Source organism: Rhynchophorus ferrugineus, unplaced genomic scaffold, assembly GCF_030347505.1.
Source record: "Rhynchophorus ferrugineus isolate W39M unplaced genomic scaffold, kcgeb_rfMv2 rfM3, whole genome shotgun sequence".
Classification (NCBI taxonomy): domain Eukaryota; kingdom Metazoa; phylum Arthropoda; class Insecta; order Coleoptera; family Curculionidae; genus Rhynchophorus; species Rhynchophorus ferrugineus.
The window spans coordinates 70,297,449-70,316,809 of NW_027472582.1; the positions used below are offsets into that span (position 1 = coordinate 70,297,449).

The 19,361-nt window shown below is 30.6% G+C and overlaps 1 protein-coding gene and 1 non-coding gene across 2 annotated transcripts in view; both read left to right on the forward strand.

Moving 5' to 3' along the window:
• Window positions 1–19,361, forward strand: part of LOC143193413 (uncharacterized) — a 91,487-nt gene that overhangs the window by 24,322 nt on the left and 47,804 nt on the right. The window lies entirely within an intron of this gene.
• TRNAG-UCC (transfer RNA glycine (anticodon UCC)) lies at window positions 1,218–1,289 on the forward strand. The gene has a single exon. It is a non-coding gene; the product is annotated as a tRNA-Gly (tRNA).

The window sequence follows — 19,361 nt, forward strand, 5'->3', positions numbered from 1 at the left end:
TTTTTAATCTATTTTTACATCCTTAGTTTGATATTGACAATATATATATATATATATTTATATATATATATATATATATATATATATATATCTTATTAATAATAAACATTGAATTTAAGTGGTATATAAAATAGTTACAATAAACAGACACCTTATTTAATTTATCTACTACAGGTGTTTTATATTCTGCTACATACACACAATTTAGCTTAATACCTACGTAAACCTATTTATTTATTTACAATATTATTCTAACTACTACCAATTGATTAGTTTGAAGTCGGTGCCGAGCCCAAATAATACAATAATTATAATATAATTTTGTAACATATACAAAAAAATAATTTACTAACCACAGAAAACTAAATTAATATAACTGGGTATGGCACCGACTTCGAAGTAGTCACTTGTAAATAGATAAATAGGTTTAGGTAGGTATTAAGCTAAATTGTGTGTATATAGTAGAATTTAAAATTCGCGTAGTAGATAAGTTTTTGTTTATTTTTATTTTGTTATTACAAGGATTATTATGTACATATTTTATTTTAAAAGGTTTTTTTAGTGAGTTCCTTGTTTATTTTTTGAAATCGGTCCAAGCTTTTTGTTAAAAATATTGTATTATTATATTATCTGCAAAAGCTCCTATGGATATTTCTTTTTTTACAAATTTTTATACCCTATAGATTGTCCTGTTTTGTCAATTTAACATTCCTTCCTTATTTTATCTACTAACACCTTCAATATATTTCTATTAATAGATATTTGTGTTCGTAACATTTCTTTATGGACAGTTGAAACCAACTAAAATGGAAAAATCGATAGTGCCTATTGAAATATTGCAGTATTGTAATGCCCTCGAACTGGCAAAACAAGACAGACTTTATCCAGCTGGACAGTTCGATACCGCCGGTCTCTGGGGAAAGAATTCGGTATTGTTTAACTCAAAGTGTCGCCCGCTAATTTAGAGGTCTGAAATTGTTTTTAACACCCCATCGACGATAAATTACTTTCATTGTATATTGATTTCGAATTAAATCTGTTTTTATTTATCTTTACTTTAATTGTATCTTACAAGTTAATTAAAATAATATGATTATTATTTGATTATATAATATGATTTAAAGATTAATTATTATTTTAAATTATAATATATAATAATGGATAGACATAATATATTATTTCTGGTTGATATAGTTTTGAAAACCACTGTGCACAGTGCGATGGTGGTGTAATGGTTAGCATAGTTGCCTTCCAAGCAGTTGATCCGGGTTCGATTCCCGGCCATCGCAGAATTTTTTTAAAATTTATTTAAGTAAAATATGAAAGCACTCCTAGTATATTACTGAAACAGGTTTTATTTCATTTTGATATTGAATTAAACTAGCTAATTATTTAACCAAACTTATCACTCTTAATGCTTCAAGCCATGTGCAGTTTTGTCTGTATGTTTAACACTGTATATTTTTAAAAATAATAGTTATACTAACCTGTACTCAAAAATATTTTGTAGTGAGAATCTTCAATCAGAAATAACAATTATTTCCCATCGTTATTCGTTCAAAAACTTTGATAATATATTCTATATAGATGTATGTATATTCCTACATAGTTTGACACAGCCGAGCAGAAATCTTAGCGTCGCATTCTTTTATTTTCAAACATAAGCCTGCTATTTTCTACACTTTTCAGCTAAAATATGGAACACCGCATATGAAATATCTGTTCGTATATATCTGTTTTGTTCCGCCATATAAAAGGTGAAACCTTAATGTGAATGATAGCATATTTTCGAAAAAAGGCGAAATAAACTCCCTTTTCAATAAAATTGAAAAGTTCTTGATGTTATATAGTATGAAGATTAAAGTTTATGCAATTAAAGCATATGTATATGTTCAAATATGTAGTTTCCTAATTTTTGCTTTTATTCAGCTCGCCAGTACAATTTATTAAATTTTATAGTTTAGATATTTATCTATTGTTAGTCAATTTTATGTGTTATTTTTGATATTCTATGTATTGTTTAATCAATCGTCAATTGATTTTCCCTTTATCCCCCCCCCTTCCCCCCAACAGACCCTAACTCGTTTCCAATAGGAGTACCTCGGAAATGTACTTTTTCGAATAAAGAAAGAATTTTGAAAATCGGTCCATAATTGACGGAGAAATTGGCGAACATATATTAAACAAATAATATACAGCCGAACATAGAACCTCCTACTTTTTCGAAGCCGGTTAAAAAGTAGCCAATTACTAAACAGTCGATAGTTGTTTTCAGTCATATAGTTCTCAGCGCTACTTTTAATGTAAGTCAAATAATAATATCGAGTATCTCATCAAAACGACTATATCTATCGAATAACCTCGTACGCCCTACTAACTAAAACGGACGATACAAAAAAGTATGGATCTGGTCCAGCAACCGTAAATTTGCTGAATATTAAAACGGCGAGCTCTTTTATTTTTCAGAATTATTACGCAATCTACGGACGATTGTAGAGGAGCGTTCCATCGGCGAAGAAATGTTCAGATAGGTATCAGTTATATTTTATACATTGCTGATCTTTCTCTTTTTCCTCTTGGGCAGAGGGGATGCTAAAAAGGACGAGGCCGATACGATTCCCAAAGGCATAAGTAGAGAAAATAACTTCTGTTATCCGGCACAAAATGCCAGATGAAAATAACGATGAAAGAGATTCAGAAAAAAACCTTTTAAAAAACTTATTAAACCTCACGTTTCTATATAAATTCCGATGCCGGGCATATTCCAGTTTATACGCTGGGGCAGCAAGAAACGCAAATTAAACATTACTGCACACACGGAGTCTGTACGGGAATGTACCTTCATTTGGCACGTATCTATTGTGTTCATAAGGCAGTAATTTAGATTTTGTAGTGTAAATTATTCTTTTTATACTTTTAATACTTTGTTATTTATTTGATGAAATTGTCTAAAATGAAATTGATAAAACATTGTTAGTAAAAAGAAATATCTAAAGGTACTACTGCCGGCTTGGTTGGCGTAACGGTGAAGCCGACTGGACGGTCTATAGTTATTCCAACGTTTACCTTTTTCTATCAACTTTTGTTGTCTTTAAACAATATTTATTATCATCTTGCCATAAGCGACCCAATGTAGCATTCTGAAATATTTATGTCCCATTTAAATATATAATTTGATATAATAATTCTTCTTTGATTTTGTTATGTTTTTAAAAATTGAATTCTTTTAAAAGCGATCTCTGGAAGTTCTATTAAACCCCTTCGTGGATTATCTTTACCCAATTTAAATCCTATATTACCCAACAGCGTATGAAGGGATGCTCTACATCCCTTAAATAGCTATATATCTTTTGGCTTGTTATGGATACTTTCCAGACTAACAATGTTCTCTGAAATAATTATATTAAATTATATTTCGATTGAAAAAAATTACTTACTGTCCTTATACATTTCGTCTATGTGCATGTGTTTTGCATAAACACTTTGTTTCTTTTTGTGAATTTAAGGTTACATTGTTTTTCATTTTCTGAGATATTTCAGTGATCCGTACTAATATTCAGTGCAGTTGCAACGCGCAAAAAATATATTCAATGAAAACTGTGGCTATTTCAAATTTGTTAAAACAAAGCGTTAAAACAACGTTTGCCGGTTTATAACCTGTAATTATAATATTTTAAAGAAGTTTGTAGTCGTTTAACAAACGGACAACTTTTGCTGGCTCTTTCGGTTACATGTTCGAAATTCTCTAACAGCATTCTATCTCTTTTTAAATAGAATAAAATGAGAAGGAAAATATTGTCAGACTGTAAAACGAATGTAGAACATATATATATATAACAATTTAACGGTTTTAATGATTCGTTCCATAATTTTCACAATAGCATTGTAAAAATAATGATAACTTGTCTCAATACATTTTTGCGTTGAACAAGCAAGTAAAATATAAACAGAGACAGACTTTTAGCTATGCTCTATGCTGCTCTGCTTTCAGAATGAGGTAATAGAAAGATAGACAATTTAATACATATTATTTAAATTGATAGCACTAAAGAAATATGAAAAAGGGAAAAAAGCGCTATACACAATTTTAATTATATTTGCCAGGAGATATCTTATGTATTCAATTAAATTGCAGCCTTTCTTATATTCACATTTAATTATTATTTATTTATATATTTATATTTCATTATTTTTCATTTATATTCATTACATACTTATATTTTAACTTTGTGATATTTTATAATATTTGCATTTATACATAATTTTATTTGAATAAATTATTTTGAAAAATTACATTTGGGTTTTATTTCAAATTTAATTGGTCAGTAGAATGTGACCTCAGAGGCTGGTCACGTGATGCGTATAAAGGCCTCGACCAATGAAATGTTTTCCTAATAAAATATCTTCTTTACAGTTTCCCGTAATGGTAATTTAAACTAACTAATGAAATTCAGCGAAATGACGTTCTCAGCGACTTCCTGCTGAGACCACGCCAAACAATTTAGATTATTTGTATTAAGTTAATACTCTATATATATGACTCTAAGCTGTACATGTTGTATTTTGCGAAAGAAACACCGTCATAGATTTATACCTCTTTGAAAATGTCAAGCTTCGTGCCTGAAAACTTAGTTAGTTTTCTTATTTAATCTTTTAAATAAGTTTGATTTAATAAGTAATTTAATTATACCAACATTATATAAAACATAACACAATGAATATAGCGAAATCAACGTACTTTTGGCACTAAAATGAGATTTTACTTAGAAATACATAAAAAAATCTAAATGTATGAATTAAATTCTTCATGAGAATTGGAAACTTTCATAGATCTGTGGTATTCCAGTTTGGAGTCCCGTATTACAAACACAGATCAGATCCCTCGAGACTTTCCAAAAGTTGTTTTTCAACCCTAAGAATATTCATAGAGATTTAACTACCCCATTAATGTAGGATGAAATAAAGAAGGTCAAGCATGACGTGAAGCTTTAATATTATATGAATAGAAATGCCCTTTTAGTTACTGGACCTTACTGAATACTTAAGATAACGAACACAAATGGGTATAGATAGTATATGTTAAAACATGATTGAAAGTTAGTATAGCTTGAAGTTATTATAGTTAACTATTTAATAGTTTAATAGTTGTAATAGTTAACAAGAATTAACTTTTGAAATTTGATATTAATCTATATGTTATTTGCCCTCAGTGGCTGTTAGTTCAGCTTCATCTTGTCATTCATCAGTGCTTGTGCGTCAGCGTCACCATAAATTACATCTAGTATAATTACATGCCTAATTTTTCATGCAAGATTCGTTAACTTACAGTCAGCAAAACGTTAAGCTTTTAAACGCTTTGTGAAATTATGCGACTAGAGCTTTTCTGCATAGTATTATTGAACACAACACTACATTTTCCAGGTTTTGGCCGATTTCTGAATGAAACTTGGTTGTTAATTGTATTAGATGATTGAAAATTCTTAACCAAACAGCCTATATTAAACTTAATTTAATAATAGAAATAAGTTATTTATCACCTTCGCTACCGGAGATCTTCCCATATGGCCGATAATATTCTGTCAGGGATTAATTATTTTTAGTTGTTATGCGACAAAGTTGTATGTTGTCTGTTTACTAAAAGCAGTTCATTATTTGAACATTAGTGTTTTCTTTTGATTTTTCTAAATTGTAGTTTTATTAGTTGTTCAATAAATTCGCTTATAAAAACACTTTTACACTTTTAAAAATCAATAAATTTTTCATCATAATTTCGTCAACTATGATACCCCTATTCTAACAATTCTTTAGGCGGGAGATGCTGTTAGTTAATCAAGATAATAAGGGTCTATTAGAGTTCATGGATCGAAGGATATACATCCTTCTGCTAGTAATCTTGACAAAATCATTCAACGTTTTTTTTTTCATCTCATTTACCATTAGGAAATTGCGAAGAGGATTAATTCCATACTAAGTTCCAGTCACGTGCTAAAATGTATCAAAGAGCCAATCAAATGTCTTCACAGAAAAATGTTTTCCCTGCAGGTGCCTATAATGGAGATTTAAATATGACCAATCAAATAACTTGAATGACCAATTTAACCCCATCTGGATATTAGGCAAAGCAAAACTTTTCTTCGGAGACCCCTTTTGAGTTGTCTCTCTATTACTTTATGTGTCCAACACACTTTTTCATGTCGTTGTCAGTACAGTGACATGGATATCAGTTACATGAGTTTTTTTATTCTTTAAAATATATTTTAAAGTCTCCGTTTACCAACTAGGGGTTTATCTGGACTGAACCTACAGTTTAACGTGGGCTTCGAACCACGGTCCTCAGCATTAAGCCTACCGACTGGCGAGTGGCTAACTTTAGAAATCATCCCTGAAGACATCCGGTCTTACCCAGCCTGGTTACTGGCGTGGCTGGGATCATTTCCCTTGTCGGATTCTACACTCTTGACAAGTACAATCACAAATTTTAATCAGTCACAAACATACATTTATGTCCATACCCCAACGGTCATCACGCAGTCCTATCGTCTTTACCACTGCGCCACCAAGCCGGCCTCGTTATTGTTTTGATGCAGTTCGTGATTCAGCTGATTTATAAAGATCTGATAGAGTTTCTAGAGATAATATTGTTGGATTGTTTTCTGTATCCGATGACTGTAGCACTCCATTCGCGGTTGTGTTACCTTTTTCAATTTAGCAGAACACACAAATAATGCTTTTCAGGAAATACAGCGTAGACGTACATATATTAATTACGGCGACGGGGTTGTCGTCAGATAAAAGCGAGTATTATTAATTGGAAAGCGGAAAGTGGTATGTTTATTATGCAGCATCGATTTTGTAATTTAATGCTTGCGAGTCGGATCAAATTGTTTGACGTTGGGAGGAAATAGGATGAGGATAAATAAATTCTCTCCTTTTTTCCTTTCTATATTTGCAAATTACCGATACTTTTGTTGTTTTATTTATAGTCCAAGAGCGCATAAATACCCGAAATTATTATTATTACAGTTTGGTCTACTTCTCAACCAATATGCTGCCTGTATGTACCGCAGGACTCGAATATTTTCAGGTCGCTTATATTAAAAATATATCATAAATTATCAAATTTAAATCGAAATTTAAATGAGGAATATTCTCCGGAATGCTAAGTAAATATTTTACCAAAATATGAACATTTCTAAGATCATAAGAGCAAAATTATCGCTGCCTATTAGCTTAAGGGACATTCTATTCTAGAAATGTGACTAATAGGATATTTTTGATATTTTAAATACTTTAAATCTAAGAATATGTCCCTAAGAAATTATTTTCAGAGATATTTAAGTTGTTTAAGCGACGTAGCATTTAAAAACGAAATTTTAAATGCGTTTCTCTCGAACTATTCTCTCACCGAAGTTACCGATATAAAGAGCTGATATAATTTCTAGAGACAATATTGTTGGATTGTTTTCGGTATCCGATGACTGTAGGATTCCATTCGCGGTTGTGTTACCTTTTTCAATTTAGCAGAACACACAAATAATGCTTTTCAGGAAATACAGCGTAGACGTACATATATTAATTACGGCGACGGGGTTGTCGTCAGATAAAAGCGAGTATTATTAATTGGAAAGCGGAAAGTGGTATGTTTATTATGCAGCATCGATTTTGTAATTTAATGCTTGCGAGTCGGATCAAATTGTTTGGCGTTGGGAGCAAATAGGATGAGGATAAATAAATTCTCTCCTTTTTTCCTTTCTATATTTGCAAATTACCGATACTTTTGATGGTTTATTTATAGTCCAAGGTCGCATAAACACCTGCAATTATTATTACTACAGTTTGGTCTACTTCTCAACCAATATGCTGCCTGTATGTACCGCAGGACTTTTAAATGAGGAAATTTAAATGAGGAATATTCTCCGGAATGCTAAGTAAATATTTTACCAAAATATGAACATTTTTAATATCATAAGAGCAAAATTATCGCTGCCTATTAGCTTAAGGGGCATTCTATTCTAGAAATGTGACTAACAGGATATTTTTCATATTTTAAAAACTTACTCATCTAAGAATATGTCCCTAAGAAATTATTTTCAGAGATATCTAAGCTGTTTAAGTGACCCAGCATTTAAAAACGAAATTGTAATTGCTTTTCTCTCGAACTATTCTCTCTCTAAGTTACCGATACTTTTCATATTTTATGAATAGTTCAAGCTCGTGTAAGAGCCTAACAGACTGGAATTTTTTTAACGTCAAATTTTAATTAATTATCAACGATATACTTAATTTAATTATTCAAATTATCTCGCCATAACATAATAATATTTATAATAGTAAAATCAAATTCTATTTCAGCATCATAAAAACAATCCCATATTTTCTTTTGTGGACACATTTTGTTTTTGTTTACCAGGATTCGCCATCGACGAAAATAACTCATGTAGGGATGTTTTGTGTCAGTCACGCAACCTGGAACTGAGTGCATGAATTTTTTAATTATATTTATCGATTCAGCTTCATGGTTTAGTTTACTTATACGAATAGGAATAATTTTATAATACTCTACCGTATAGAGGTATCTTATCATGTAATTAACACTATTGTAGTAATTTTATTTTACTTGCTATGATTAACTAGTTGTTTAATAAGTCCTATGATTTGAAGTATATTATCAGGCCTATCAATTACTTTTAAAGGATCTGCCTCATCGTGTACATTTGTAACTTCATATTGAAGCTTCACTAACAGGCTTCACTTTTCACAATGTGTTATTTCGTCGAAATTTGAAAAAAGTATTTCCAATGCGTTGAATATATCTGATTTTATTCCAAGGAAATCGTCTTTGCGAGTCGTTTAACTTTTTTATTTGAACTTGAAGAAGAAAAAATCGACTAAAGGTCATCGAGTAATGTGTGAAGCTTTTGGGAGCCATGCTCCATCCATTTCAATATTTTGCATTAATTTTTTTTATTACTCTTCGTGAGTCCACAATCTGCCCTATTGGCAATAAGTATTTCTTCTGTCTATATTATATATACATGGCATGTAGAAAATCACTTCATTAAGCAATCTTCTGTATAAAATATTATCTTAATTAATTAGTTTTATTCTAAAGCTTATTCATATAATACATATATCCAGTCCATTTCAATATGTAAATATTGATTTTGGCGTTTTAAAAGTGGTGATTTGGATACTGTCACAAGAAAAAGTGCGTTGTGAGCAGTCAAAAAATTTCATTCTTATAATAATATGATATAATGGGTGTAAAACGAAAGAAGAATATGCAGAATTGTTAGGAGTAGCACAAGAAACGATAATATCTGATACTAATATATGAAACGATAATATATACGACAAAGTCTGAAAGGTTTTTTGTATCATATTGTTACTGATGATGAAAATTGGATCCATTACGATACTCCAAAACAAAAATAGTAATGTAGACTACCCGGTGATGCATCAAAATCAACGGCCAAACCGAATGTCCTTGACCTCACGCTAATGCTCTGTATTTGGTGGCACCAGCTTTGTGTGGTATACTATGAGCTGCTAAAACCTAATTCAACCATCAATGGAGATCGCTGTTGACTTGAAAAGCGACCGAAATACGAGCAAAGACACAACAATATTATTCTTCATCAGGGAAACGTTCGCCCATATGTGACGAAACTAGTGAAAACATATTTCGAAACATTAAAATGAGAAGTGCTACCCCACCCGTCGTATTGTGCAGACTTTGCTCCCTCTGATGATTACTTGTTCCGATATATGTGTAGTGGCCTGTCTGAATAGCGCTTTATTTTTTACAAGGATACCAAAGAACGGGTTAATTCGTAGTAAATATACATCATTGTTTGGAAATGGAATCCGTAAATTGGAAGGTGGGAAAAAGTACCGGTTGGCGATGGACAATACTTAAAAAAATTAATACAAAAAATCGTTTAAAACTCATTTATAGGCCTAATATAAATATGTTTTATTAGTCAAAATAATCTCGTTACACTGTAATACAATAGCATCTATTATCTATAAAACTTCTGCTATCCCTTTGTTCGGTGAAACACTTTTCCACGAACGGTTATTTGAGATGTGAGAAGAGCCAGAAATCGGGAGAAGCTAAATCTGGTAGATGTTGTAGAGACACTGCTCAAAAATGATAATATATCGGGACAAAAATATATTCCTATGTATTTTGGTTTGAGGAAATAAAAAAGTTTTGGAGATACAAGTGGTATTTCATGTTTTCTGTAACCTACATTTTCAGTTTTTGGAACACGTTTTTCGATATTTCCATACCTAGTAACTGCTAAAATACAAATAGTTTAGCTATTTATAGTTTATAAACCCTGATACTAAATGTTGATCGTAATTGATTTCTAATTTCTTGCTTTGGAGTATTTTGAGTAGCATAATCTACTTTTGGTAGAATCAGTCTACAATTTTTGTTACTTTTGTTGTAAAATTACGCTTTTATCATAGAAAGGAAATTTGACGCCTCTTGTGAAGACTGCCTATTGGCATTATCTTGGTGTGAAAGTAGGGGAATTGATCAAGTTCAAGTGATATGGTTTGACGCGCGTCTATAAACTCTATAGATATGTTTTGTTTGTCGTCTTGTGTGCTATTGGATCATTCAGATTAAGTTCACTAGATCTTATATTATCCCAAATTTTTATGTTGGAACTATAAAATAAAAACAGTAATAAAGTAGAGGAACTTAACAAACCTTAAGCATACTGTGACCCTTAATTTCAAAAGCACAGATGATCAGTTGCGTAGATTGAATTAAACAGACTTGAATGATCTCATTTTAGATTTTGATTTATTACTGGAAAAGGCAGAACTTTCAGAATTATTGAAGTAGATTCTTCTGATGAATAATATTAAGTATCTTAAGAGAGAGAAAGTAGTCTCCCGTGAGCTATCAAATGTTTTTTTGCTAGATCCATATTTTAAGACAATTTTTACACTTATTTTTTTATTGGTAATGTAATTCATAGTTTAATTGAGTATCATTTATATGTACTATATGATGATTTCTTGCCATTTTGCGACAACACTAAATATATCGGAATGAATCTTGATGCAAAACTTCGCTGGAAGGAACATATAAAGAAAAAAATGAAAAAAACAAGAAAATGTATTGACTCACTAGAAGAAAATCATAATTATCAGCACATAATAAATTGCTATTATATAAGTAAGTACTGAAACCTACATGGACATACGGAGTTCAATTATGGGGATGTCCTGCAAAGAGTAACATAAATAATATACAAAATTTTCAGAACGAAGTCCTGAGTAGTATTGGGGGCGCACTCAAATACTAGAGGACTGACTACCTGCATCGAGACCTTCAAATACCCACAGTCAGTCAAGAAATCAAGAGAATTGCAAAGGGGCATGAAGAAAGACTCCATTCTCATGAGAATATTGAAGTATTGCAACTGTTGGATACCATCAGAGCAGGACACAGGGTCAAAGATTCAAACCATCTGATCTTGTGTAGTGTTGTGCAGTGAGATGCATATAATAAAATATACAGCAATGACATGTATAAACATTATTTCACCAGAGACTGAGATAGGGCCGATGTGTCCTCCTAGTTATGTATCTAGATTTAAGTTATCATAAAGACAAATTGTAGGTTAGTTGGAAAAGACTAGTAACGATGCAATAATTAAATAATAAAAAAATTACCATTTTTTGTACTCCTATTTGCAGTACAAAAGACATCGAGTAATCTCCGTTTTTTTTATCGAACCCAGCTACGTATAAGACAAGTTAATTTTAATGAGAAACCTTTTTTTAGGTTAACTTCCTTTATCTAAGCCGCTGGAAAGATATATTTGCCACTTCACTCACAGAAATTGGAAAATAGTTAGGGCGTATAAATGTGAGGGCTTAGACGGGGTTAATTCGTTTAAAACGCATTGGATTAAGACGGATTTGAAGCGGTCATTTTATCTCAAGTTTCTTCCGACTGTTTGAAAACGGAGACGTTTTGACAACGTTCCATTTAAACTAACCAACTTAATAGAATACGTCCGTTACTTTAATTGCAGTTTATTTTGATAAAGTTAATAGGTTTTTATTGGTAACATAAGTAATATCAGCTGAACGAAAATAATAATTCATTTTTTAAAATAACTTATTTCCCTTATATATAATCTATAATATATAATATCTTTTTTTAAAAATATATTTTCTCCCAAGTATATTTCTTCTAAGTCTCCTTTTACTAACCATGGGTTTATCTGGACTGGGCCTAAAGTTTAACGTGGGCTCCGAACCACGGTCCTCAGCATTAGGCCTATATCATCCCAGAAGACATCCAGTCTTACCCAGCCTGGTTACTGGCGTGACTGGGATCATTTTCCTTGTAGGATTTTATACTCTATTTATACGTACATTTACGACCATGTCCCAGCAGGATTCGAACAAGCCGCTAATCCAACAGTAGAAGGACCGTCCCATCGCCTTTACCACTGCGCCATCAAGCCGGCTATAATATCTTTTTGTTTTATTATTTTGAGAACATATTCCTTATTATAATTCTAATAATTCCTTTAATTTAAAGAATAGGTCATACACATGTCATTCATATTCTTTAATATAATAAAACAATATAGACGTAGTTGTTAAGTGCGGTATAAGATATTGCATTCTGAACTTTCTAAAAAAACAGTATAGTCAATCCAAAGTTGCTGTGAACATACGTCATCAAAATGTTTGATATATTGCCTGCCGGAATTCGCAGTTCGTGTTTTGTTCAGAATAAGGCAATACTTTCCTTCTCTTTTATTCTAGTTAAAAAGAGAAAATGCTGTCTGATAATTTCGACCATGTAACCGAATCAGCCTGTCAAAGTCTTCCGGTTGTCAAACATATGCAAAATGATATGAGGTTATAACTCTAACTTATAGTCTATTCAAAGTTATTTTGTACACACGTCATCAACTCTCAGTTTTAGTTCAGTTGGACTTTGATATACAACAAAATTCTAATCTAAATAAAATAATTAAACAAAAATGTTATCAAATATAATTTATTTTAACATTGTAGTACATCTAAAAAATCAGTTAATTATACAGTCACAATAGTTTATACATTAGAGTTATAACCTCCCGTCACTATTGCTTTCAAGAATATTGCATACGTCTGACAACCGCACGACTTTGACAGGCTCATTTGTTTACGTGTTCGTACAAATCAGACAGCATTGTGTTTCTTTTTAACTAGAATAAAATGAGAAGGAAAATATTCTGATTGTGAAACGAATTTACTAATTGCGGTAGGCAATACGTTAAACATCTTGATGACGTATGTACATAAAAACTTTAAATAGACTATGTAAACTAATGTGTCTGTATAATTAACTTTATAATTACTATAATGCTAAAATAAATTATATTTGATAAAATTTTTGTTTCATTATTTTATTTAGGTTAGAATTTTGTTATAGGTCAAAGACAAAATAAACTAGAACTCAGAATTGATGCGGCAACATTGCACTGTTTTCACGTCATAAATTGATGATGATAACATACATGACATATGTTCACAGCAACTTAGTATAGACTATAAATGTTTATTTACAGTATATATGGAACTTCATAGAACAAATTTTGATTATAATTTGATCATGAAAACTTAGGAAAAAGATTAAAACACTGTTCTCTTCTTTTGTTCGCTTCAGATAATATGCCATAGAACTGGAGTTAACCAATGAAAGGCATTCCCAATATTAGCATCTAGCAAACAAGTAATAGGTTCAAAGTAGTAACATCCTGATATAATCGGTACAGATGTCTCGAGAAATCCACTGTTTTGATTTTTCTTTAATTGAACCTTTCTGGGGTTTTATTGAGTAAAAACTTAAGAATTAGTTAGCATACGAAAATCGCCTTCTTTCATTTTTGTTAAAATTCGAGAGCATGTCTGCTATCAATGGTCGTCAAACATAAACTAAATAATGCAGCTTGTTAAAAATTTCACTCTTTTATTAATAACAGATGGTAGTGGTGAATCATAGTTATGCTTTTAAAGTTACAACATGGGAAATTTAAAAACAATCAGTGATTAATCAAACTGTTCTAGTATATTTAGCGCTATTATTTATATTGGTCTCTTGTAAATAAAAGTGCAAAGGTTTAGAAAATAGGTAATAAAGAATATCATTTTGAATTGTTGTTTTATTAAATAATTGATGCAATATGGTCATAAATGTTCGAGTTGTTTGATATTCTCCAACGGAATGTCCTATAATAGCTAACTACAGTTGCTTGTAATCACAAATGAAATTGTGCTGTTCTATTAGACAAACATTAGGCGTTGCTATGTACCTAAATTATAATTTTAAAAGGTTATTTTCAATTTTCTCTCAGTATATATTAGTTACATTCCATTAGAGCTATTTAACCTTTTATATTTCCTAAAAATTTACCAAAAAGCACTATTAGTTAATAGTTAAAAAACGCTGAATATTCATTCTGTATTTACATGGATTTGTATTAGAATTTTTTGGTTTTACTCTACTAAAGAAAACCACATAAAAATGAATGTATATATATATATATATATATATATATAAATATTTTATATATAAAATATTTTATTCCAGTAACCAGGCTGGGTAAGGCCGGATAGCTAGTCGGTAGGCGAGGAGGTCCTCCAGTTTCGAGCCCACGGTAAAGAACAGGTCTAGTTCAGATAAACCATCGTTAGTAAAAAGGAGACTTTAAAATATGTAAAAAAAATTAAAATACTCTATGATGTTATATACGATTTTCTAAACTTTTCATCATATTATCATATTAAATCGCGCTACAGAAAAACGTAGTATATATTTATATACAACAATATTAATTAGTAAATGCATGACTATACGTAATATCAGATCAATAAATATAATTACAAAAAACGTGCATAAAATTGGTGGTTGCGTGACTGTTGTCGGTTAATTATTTTGATGGATGCTAAATCCCTTCGCAAATAAAAACAAACTCTGTGTCTACATGAAATCCAGATGGGGTTGTTTCGTATTTGTCCGAGTCTTATTTTATTTACCATTTTTATACCGATTTCGTACTGAAAAAGTGTTCGAATACATTGGTATTAAGTACATTTTTAAATGCTATTGTTTGCTTACCTATGCCGCCATCTTTTGGTTATTAAGTGAATTAACCTATTTGTTTATACAAAAATCGAGTAGCGATGTCAATGTCTTATCTCAGACTAAACTTATTTTTATTTCCGTATCTTTTTTTTTCTTAAGAAATAAAAAAAGTTAATGACAGTTGTCGTTTATTATCCATCAGTGTTTTATTTTAAATCTCTTTCTCCTGTTTTTAAAGTAAAATGTTACTAAACACTGTAATATATTATAAAACTAGCGACCCGCCCCGGCTTCGCACGGGTGCAATGCTGATACTAAATTAAATACACTACAGAAAAAATATGAACGTTGTATATAAAAACATAGCGGCCCGCTCCGACTTTGCACGGGCATAAAATATATATGCCTATGTCACTCAATGAAAACATGATTAAAATCGATCCAGTATTTTTGGTTCATTCATTACTGCCCTTGGCCTGCACGCATTAAATTTGGAGTAAAACTATTCCTCTTCCCCTATACTTACTATGAAGATTTCCTGCTATCTTTGGAATATTTAAATTCATACAATTTTTATTACATTACACATTTTTAAACGCAAATTTTAAATTTGTAATATCTCCGAAAATATTTGTTTAATTTACATGCTGTAAGGAACCATATTGATCTATATTAATTGCACACTGTATTTAAGGTACTTAATTCGATAAGGATTAATGCCGTATTGCTTAAAATAGCTTCGTAAATAAGCCATTTTCTCACGTAAAAAGTAAACAATAAAAATGGTTAATGTGGGTTATCCCTAAAAGATAAGCATATACCATCGCGGACTTTTTTGTAGACCTTTTTATGGTGTACAATACTGTAGTACATTAATTTGATCTAACTCGTAGGGTTAGGCAGCGTTTTTGCTAATTGCTAAATAAGCTTAAAAAAATAGGTTAATTTACGACATCACGTTAGAAACCTCTAAAATTAGCAATGTTGCCTTAGTATATTATGCATGTATTATACATATAAACCTTCCTCTTGAATCACTCTATCTATTGAAAAAAACCGCATCAAAATCCGTTGCGTAGTTTTAAAGATTTAAGCGCACATAGGGATATAGGGACAGAAAAGGCGACTTTGTTTTATACTATGTAGTGATTATAATTGTATAATAATTGAAAGGAATTGAAATCATTAGAGGAATTTTTTTGGTTAGCTTTAATTTTATGTGAAGCACATATTTAGCTGTGAAGACATTTGATTGATTCACCTGACTAAACCTTGGCGTCACATTTTGTTGACCAATAAAATTTAAATAAAAAACTGAACTTAATTTCTAAAACAAATTTAATAAAAACATAAAAAGTATTTAGGAATATGCAAGATAATGTTATAATATAAAAATAAATATATCTAAGAAATAACTGCATTTGTACATTTCTTATACGTACGTACATATTTTTGTTTACTTATGTTAGAAACAAACTTCTCGTCAATTTTCTATAAAATTCTAATACTATGTGTTTCATATGAAGCTATATTGTACACTTTATCATTATTTGTAATGTTTTGTCCTGAAAACCGTTATTTATTGTATAGTGAAATTTTGTTGATGAATTAATTAGTGTTGGGAACTATCGACTGAAAACAGTCGATAGTCGCAAAACAGTCGAAACAGTCGATAGCCAAAAAACTAGCGACTGAAAATAGTAATTACTATTTTTCAGTCAAATACACGGTTCGACTGTTTTTTTCAATTCGTGATGTCACACGAAGATGTACGAATCCTTTCCTGTATAAATTATGAGAGGGGAAAGGAGGGAGATAATTACTTGGAGCACTTAATTTTATATGTACTTATATTTTCCAACGGTAGTATAAACGAGACGGAGATGTACCTTCACGTACTAACTTTAAAACAGAAAAGGAAAAAAATAATTACTGAATATTATTATAATAATTATACATAACATGTAATTTATGATTTAATTTTAAATGAAGTAGAATTACTTTTATATTTGAATGTTCTGTGGGTCTGTAAAAAGGAATGGAATTTTTCTAACGAATGGAATAATACTCCACAAATGTTTTAAATAATGTACTATAATAAATATAGACAATACAATGGAACTTGAACAAAACCTAAAATCTGAAGATGTATAATAACCATAATGTAATGAAGTAAGTAGGACCGAAAATAGTAATTAAAAGTACGACTGAGAGAGTGGATAGTAAATAGTAACAAGATCAGCCGGACCGAAAATAGCGACTGAAACAGTCGATAGTAAAAAGTAGTCAATTACTAACCAGTCGATAGTTCCCAACACTAAAATAAACCAATAAAATGGATCGAAAAGGCGTTTAGTGCCATCCGGAGAGTTTACGTCGCGAAACAATCCTCCACGGATTATTCACATGCGTAATGTTGATTGATAATAGTATATTATTAAGATAATGGTACATTTAAAACCACTTGCGTTATATTTGAAACATAATAGGTCCTAGCATAAACAACTTCATTTATAAAATCATACATGTAAAAAAAAGTAAACTTAATTACTAGATGATATTCTCCCATGTTCTTTTGCCGGCTTTTTGTCGCTCTACTTTCGCTATAAGGCACACGTGAAAGCCTTATTGATTTTACCTAATATAAGGAAATGAAGAACAAGGTTGGGTTTGGAAAACAAATAAAAGGGCATAAGGAATACTTTTCGTATGTCAGCGTTCAGCCAATAGGGTTTTATGTCCACAAAGACTGACAGCAAGGTTTTTCAGACTTTCTCATTGTTTATTCCTTCGGAACAAATATAAAGAGAGAGCAATACATTTTTTATAAAGCTATCCCAAATAAAATTTAAAAATTAAAAATGACCCAAGCCATTTTCAACTTATGTACTATTAAAAGCGGGTCCAATAACATTTCAACTAAAAGTTCTCTATATTCTTTATCTAATTCAAACTTATATAAACTGACCACATTTTTTTGATAGGGGGGGGGATTTAAGTAACATTTTAATAGATCTAAAAACTTTTTGAGTATAATTAAACATTCAAGTTTAAAAGTTGAACGTTTTAAATTAATTATTACTTTAGTTTTTCATAATTTTTCATTAGCATATATAATATCTAGTGTATCAGCACAATGAATTAAACCCTTCATAGGCAGCAGAGTGGCGCAGTGGAAGCGTGCTGGGCCCATAACCCAGAGGTCCGTGGATCGAAACCACGCTCTGCTAAAGTTTTTTTTAAAATGTGGAACGATCCCATGGAGTTTTTCTCTTCATATTTTTGATAAATATGTTATTTTTATATATGTTCATTAAAGTTTACTTAAATCTTTGTTATTTTAGAATACCATGCACTTGAATGCAGACGTCAAAATTGATTAAAGAATGATTTTAGGTTTAATCAATTTCATCTGACGTTAACTAATATTTTTTTATATTATTTAGGTGTTTCGTTATTAAATGAACCAAATTATATCTAGAAATATTGAAAATCGAATATTTAAAGCGTTTAAAATTTAAATTTAAAATTTTGTATTCATTTTTCAAGTAAAAATGTTATTTATAATATTATAAAAATTACAATATTTTTACAACAGTTTATATCCATACAGTCACTCATTTACAGCGTCATTATATTTGTGTTTGACAGACATTGACAGCAGCCAGCTCCTCGAATGTTCTATTTTTGCGAATTTTATAGTCCAACGCGACGTTGCCAGTTCTTCTATATTATCTTGAACTCACAAACTAACCTAAAATTTTCCTTAAAACTAAACTTTTATGCGTTGTACCTGCGGAATGTAATAGATTTTCTTGCTGAATATCAAGAGTCAATAAGTCTAATATTTCCAAATTCCAACTCCCTAAATTATCTTGTATTTCATCTAGTAAAACATCCATTAGAATTTTAACTGCAATAAAATTTCTTATCTGATTTAAAAATATAGTCTGTTCATCAAATATAATGTGTAATCAAATATAATTTTTTTAACATTATAGTATATCTAAAAACTGCAGTTAATTATACAGCCACAATATTTTATAGGTTAGAGTTATAACTTCTCATCACTATTGATTTCAAGAATTTTGCAAGTTTTTGAAAGTTGCCCAAGTTATTTTCATGCCCTACTTTTGTTTTAATGTATTGTGATTCATATTTTCTTCTAACAGGTCAATTGAAAAGTCCCCGGCCTGACACATGGATGGCGCTACTAGAATTAAATCTATATGTTTTTTTAGTT